Here is a 6,940-nt window from a genome sequence, read left to right on the forward strand (position 1 = left end):
TACTTTTACTTCATATCCTGTGGGTTTGTATTTGCCTTCCTTCCCACTTTCCTGCCCATCCTCCCCCATGTTTTTCAGGTGAATCTCAAATATGACACATTTTTCCCAGGATCCTGTTGTTCCTATGATAATCTCTGCCCTTCTTGGAGTTTGCAGCCTAATAAAGTCTCAGGCCTGTTCCAGCTGTTAAGGAATCCTCAACGCAGCAGTGGGAAAATTGTCTAGGGAATGCCACATAAGGTCTTGAGAACCTTTTATCACACAAGAGATACCTGAGTTTTTACCCAAACCTTGCATATAGGAGTCCTTTTAATGCTGTTTTCACCTGAACTTTTTACAATCTCCACTACATCTTCTAGGAGCACTGTTTCATTTTCAGTGGGTCATTAAAGGAAAATGATGCTGCTTTATGCTCTGACTCCTTCTATAACTTACTCCCCCTGAAACTCTAGAAAGTCTTCGTGCTGACCAAGGGGTTTGTCCATAGTGGATCAGTGTCATATGGAGGCTTTACCCTGGAAAGAGACTAATTTGAACAAGTTTTCAATATATCTCAGAGTGTTCAAGTGAACTTAAATTAATTTAAAAAAAACAATCAGCACAAGGGACACTCCAAAGTTCACCATAAAAGTAGTTTATGGAAGGACAAAAATAAATGTCACCACTGGAACTCCAGATTTCTGTTCATCAGTTTGAAGCGAGACTATTTCCTGGAGCTCAGTGGTATTATCCAGGTGTTTTGTAGTCACAGGGGGTAGCCTGAGTATGAACTCCAAAACATACATCTTGTCACTCAATTTTCATTACCTCTCGGGAGTTTTTATGCCAGTTCATCTGACAGATCCTAACACTAGTTCTTAGTTTTGCAACTTCAAGGACCCCTGATCTTCTCCACCACTGCTCAAGGAGAAAGCAGAAAAAAGAGTCCCTCCCCTCCTCAGATAAACTTTGACCCAATTCAGGCTAATCTTGGGAAAGGCAAGTGCCATCAAAAGCTGCTGGGGAACTTCAAGAGGAGGAGGACACAGAAGAGCTTTGTGTGACAGTCCAAGTCAAAGCTTAGTCATGTATTAACTCAGCATTGATGACACATGCCACCCTACATTCAGCCTTAACTTCATTCCTTCAGATGTTTTATTGTTATAGGGGGATTTTGAATGGAGAAAGATATGATTAGACATCAGCTTCAACACATAATTATGCTTAAAGTAACAAAAAATACCCAGAGCATAAATTTTTGTCATACCATTAGCTTTTGCCTGAGCATGGATATTGTAGACCATTTTCTTGACAGTTAGAAGAAAGAATCTTTTTTTGGTTCCTTTTGTTGTGATCACCATACAGAGGTGAATGAGGACATTTTATGCTCTGGCTCCAAATATACTGTGGGAATCCTGAAAGGTTACAAAGGGCACAAAGGACCAAGTATCATCTGGAAATAAGAGATCTCAATGCTGATGTATTTTCCTACTTACTAAAGTAGGGAAATTTCCCTGCTTACTAAAGTAGGGAAAGCTCAAGGGTTAAGTTCATGACTTTGTTGTGCGCTTGCATATGAGACCTGCTAGCTTTGATGCTGTCAACGGTGTGATTCAACTTGTGGTGTCCCTACACAATTTCTGAGGATGTCTGCAAGAAAAGAAATTCAGGAGTTTGTCAAACTGTGAGCAACAAGGGAATAAAAAAAGTCAGTGCTGTGGTTGTTGACTCCTATTGCAATCATCTTAGATATCAAATACATTTCATACAATGAAAAAGATCAAAGCTGACAATTACAAAGTAAACTTGAGTACTGACATTATTCTGCTTTGAAAAATGTTTTACCACTTTTTATGTTCTTTAAGAAAAATACTTGATATTAGGAAATGTGTAAAAGAGAACATACAGAGAATGGGCAGGGGTTTTCTTTTACTTTTTCTTTTTTCTTTAGCTACTACTCAAGAAGTGACTTTAGCACTAAAAGGGAATTCCAAAAACATCAGCTGCAGCAGTCCGTCCTGGGTGGAGCAGCACAGCCAAGTCTGGCGAAGGAGTGTTTTGCCAGGACATTTAATAACCAGTGCAGACATGGCAAGACTCCCTATTTTTCTGGGTGAAATAAGCCATGCCAGCTCTTTTGAGTGTTGTCATGTTAACACCGGGGGCCCTTGCCAAACTGTGTTGATATGGGACTGTATCTTTTGCCACCTTTCCCTGATTTACATCAGGGAAATTTTGCAACTTGTATCTGAACTGTTTAATTCAAAATAGAAGTAAAGATTTTTGGCACTTCAGGTTTAGTCACTAATAAGTAGGCACTGGAGTATCAGACAACAAATACATGGTTTTATCCTGCCACTTTTCATTGAGGACCTAGTAGTAGGCATTGAGGCAGAAACATTTTGCAGTTTTGCTCTTATTCTTGATATTAATTTTGTTCTGTAGGCAAATCAGTGCACTTCTCTTTGCCCTTCTTTCTCAATCTGTGAAACGGAGATAATGTTGCTCTGAGATTTCAGATGGCTGGGCAATGCCATTGCGGGCTAAATCCCAGGGCAGTTTCAGAAACCTGAAGAGATCAGCATCATTGTGACTTAGTTGGAAACAGTCCTGGTTTGGTCTGGGTATGTGTCAGCAGAAAAATTGACCTCAGGAGGGTAAGACTGAAACTGTGACTTTTCTACTAGTGATGATAATGCTGTGAAATGGAAGGCAAGATCTGCACTGTTACAGGAGACGTGCTTTTGGTGTAATCAAAATGTACGTGTCTTGTGGTTGGTTCTGTGGTAGCTGCAGATCTGGAAGGAAATTAGGAAATGTGGTTGTGAAAGAAAAAAATATGTTGACCAGAGCATTAGGAGACAGTTACCCTCTCTTCTGTAGGAAACCAGGAATTAACTGTTTTCTTTAATGATTGGAAATAAGATATATTCTATTTCAAAGAGACTTCTTGAAAGGCTGGCTCAGTTATACCAACCTCTCCTCAATCACACTCCAGCTTGCCCTCTGGGCAGCCCTGTGAACTTGTCCATGGTTTGTTTACAGTCTCACTGTCTGCTGTCTAAGGCTCAGAGGATGTGCTGGGAAAATGGTAGGCATGCAGTACGTGCAGTGTGGGAAATTGTCTTTCTTCCAGAATGGAGGCTTTTAAACTCCTGTACTATTGCTTCTGTTCCTCTCTGCTGTGAAAAGAACAGAACAACTCTACTTCAGGTTATATGCAGATTGTATTTTTTTTCCAAAACTATCCTAGCAGCAAAAAGATCAGACAAAATCTCTGCAGAGGAGATTTAACATACTGCAGGGCTTTTGTCTAATGTGACATATTACCTGAAAAGTAAAATCTCAGAGAGCATTTATTGGAGTGACAGAAGCCTGGTGTCCTCACAAGTTCTTGTTTCTAGCTCTCCATTCCCCACGCATGCCCTGCATGGACTCTGCCAGAGCTTTTGCTGCATTGCTGCTGCCTGATGTAGCTGATATGCTCTCAGTTCCTCTCTGAATGGTGTTTGGGATAGGAAGAGGTCATCAGAGAACCAATGAATACAAAGAGTAAAATCATAGCTGAAAATGGTCTTTCAGTTTTATGCCATTAGGATTAGCAGGTTCCCGTTGACCACAGCTGTCTGGCTGCTCAGCTCCCAGGAAGTTTCTTAACATACCAGAAACTTGAGCTGACACAGAGTGGGTCAGGACTTCCTCTTCTCTCTTGCTGTATCGCATGTGTAAGAGGCTGATGATCCATTGCGCCATGCAATGGAAGCAAGTGGCTCTCCTGGCAGCAGCAGCTTCAGATGTGTCTCCATAAGTCAGTCCCAAAGATACTCCTGTGTTGCACCTCTGTGTGGATATGAAGTGAGAAGGGAATTAGGGATCTTTTTCTTGGATGTTTCTTCTCCACTCTGTATGTTTGGACTGCTACTTAGAGTAGGGAAAAAAGGGTGATGGCAAGTTTGTGGGTTGTCTTCTTGAAGCTGGAGTGTGTAAACTGTGCTGATGCTGCGCTTGTGAGAAGAGTTGGATGTGGGAAGGGAAGCTAGGGTATGTGTTGGTATGAGATGACTGCAGTTTCAGAGGGAGAGCAAGAAAACTACTGCCAGGAAAGAGGAAGGGTATGCCTTGGGATAAATGATAAGGAAGAGTGAATATTTGTCAATATATTGCAGGGAGCCCTTGGTGTTGAAATTATATTTGTGATCACTGATCCATCACAGCACCTGGGATTAAGGGAGCAAAAGGCTCTCTGGTGACAGAGGCTGCTTGAAAAAATGTATGCAGGCTCCACAGTCAAGTGGTTTGTGCTCACAGCAGTGGCGGGGCTGAGGGAAAAGCCAGACTATTACTCCAGTGCTATCTGACCATTGACCAAACTATATATTTAAAATAAATAATGTTTAAGTCTGTAACAAAGTTTTAAAGCCTAGATTTGTGCAAGAGTCAGGTACTGCCCCATCTCCCAAATTCTGATTTCTGCATCGGGTGTTATTTCTGTTCCTTTTTCAGAACTGTGATCAATACTTTAAGAAACAGAGTCCATGCACTTGCTTTTTGGGTGTGTCCAAATTTTCTGACCTTACTGCAGTGCCTACGTGTCTTTTCCTTTTTACTCTGTTTGTGCTTCTCACAAGGCATCGGAAACTTTCTTCCTTCTTCCTCCACTCATGTAAATTAGCTGAGCTTATCAGAATTCTGGAAGCCTAGGCAGTGTAGTTTGATTTCAGGATTGCGGTAGCACAACTTAATCCAGTCAGACCTCAGATTCCCCCTGCCTTGCAGCACAAGAGCTCTCTGAAGCAAAAGGAGTTCCTCCTTAAAGGCAGCTGCTATATTAGGATAGCTTTGTATGGCAGAGGACAGCTCAGGACTTCTTGTTTCTTTGACAAATATGCCAATGCATGTATAAACCTGAACAAATACTGTTTTTCTTGGACTTTTACAGGGAGTACGGACGAATGCGTGGCTTAAGCACTCACTATTCTGCTGTAAAGTGAGCCCCAGCAGCATGACTGTAGAGCAGCAAAGCTATAAAACACCGCTGCAGAAAGGGGTGGTGAATTCAGAACTCAGCTGCTCCATTGCTTCTGAAGAGGTGCCACCTCTATAAGCAAACCTTTCAGTGCTAAATTCCTCTCTCCAGACAGGAAAGGGAAGGAACAGCCCACCTGGAAACAAATTAACCTAAGAACTTTTCCTCTTCTCAATTTATTAGCATATAAAATCCTTGAACTGACCCTAGAGTAGATTTTTATGCAGAAATGAAGGCAGGTACCAAGGGTTTAGTGGACTTTTACCGCTATTGTTGAATTAATATGGAAGATCACTTGGTTTTGATGGCAGTGATCAGTAGTGCAGAAATGTGAGACAGCTGCCTTTGGATGTAGTGGGTTTGGAGTCATGGGCTGATAGAATTCCTACCAGCATGTGCTCCTGTGTTAAGGAGAAAGGAAGCAAGAGGTATGTACTTACCAGCCAGTTCCAGTAAAAATCAGAAAATAATTTCCACCCCATCATCTTTAAATTACTTCGTAAGCCTTGCAGGTTCCCAACTCCACTGTCTGTAGACACCACACTTGTGTAGTGTGGATGTGAGTGGGTAACCATATAAATCAAGGATTAGCAATCTACACTGAATAAGATGATAAAGCTAATCCAGGGAAGCAGCAGCTACTTGAATACTTTCTTTCAAGATATTATTGCAGCTAATATTTGGTTTGGGTAGTCATGGAGTTTTTCCTCCTAGCTGGGCTAGTCAGAAGGTAAGAGAGAGATTACTGCGTGCTATGGAGAGAAGGTAGGTCAGAGTTGTGGCTGCAACCTGTGGAGACCAAGGGCTTGTTTAGAGATGTATTTGTGATGTCTTCACTGCTGTGCTCTCCTCTCCTGTTGTGCTCTGGCCAATTGTGTGTAGTGAACTATGTCACAGATCTTACAACATTGATCTCCATCTCCCTGTGGGAATTGTCTCTCAGTTTTTATGGCTTTGCAGTACCGTCTTCCCCGAGGGATAAAGATCAAGCACTCTGCCACTGTTGAAGTGCCACAACTGGCTGAAAATCGGCCTTGCTTTTTGGTTTGTCCATCTCACCCAAGCTCCAAGTGCCCTTCTTTCTGTGCACTGGAGAGTTTTGTTTTGCTTTGTTTAAAGTGATAAAGCCTTCATAACAACATCCGGGCTTGCATTTTGACCTGCCATGAAAAGGAGGTCCTAAATAACTGTTAAGGTAGTTGATGGTTTGCTTAAATGTAACACTGCTGGAACACCCCTTCCAGTCAGTCAAAATTATCTGGGGCCATCTGTCTTCAGGTCCAGCCTAGCACTGTATTACCCACTCCTATCTCACCGAGCGTTTATTACTGATGCTTGTAAAGAGTTCTGATGACAAAAGACCTGATGTTTGAGATACGGATATCAATACCGTAATCAGAATTCATCAGTCACCTATCTGTAGGTGCTTTCCACTAGTTATCTCCTAACAAAAATGGAAGCTCTTTTCCTGGAAAATGGAAGCATAACTGGTAGGGGAGTAGAAAAGGAATAAGGAAGCTTGCCAGCAAGCTTGTGAGTCCAGGGGTTGTTGAGCCTTGTATTGTGTAATGGCAGTAGATGCTGGTTTTGGATGTGCAACTGAATGTGACATTCCACAAACGGATATGACAAACATAGGGTAGCAAAATAAAAAGATTTAGATAAGCTACTATTGCAGTATTTGCATCAAAATAACACTCAGACACTTGGTCTTTCAACAGGTGATGTGAGAAAGCAGCACAATGTGCTTGCGCGTGTATGAAGTTCCAAAAATTAAGTTGCTACGCAAGTGAAGCTGGGTAGGGGGCTGGGGAAGAGGACCCTGTTACAGCAAAGGTTCATTCTGGTTTCATATGTCTTTAGAGGCCTGGAGGTGACTGAGCTTTGCTTTGGGCTTAGCTCATTACATAGAAGCAAGGATTTCTGGAAAGAACA

This window comes from Chiroxiphia lanceolata, chromosome 4 (genome assembly GCF_009829145.1).
Source record: "Chiroxiphia lanceolata isolate bChiLan1 chromosome 4, bChiLan1.pri, whole genome shotgun sequence".
In the NCBI taxonomy this organism is placed as follows: Eukaryota; Metazoa; Chordata; class Aves; order Passeriformes; family Pipridae; genus Chiroxiphia; species Chiroxiphia lanceolata.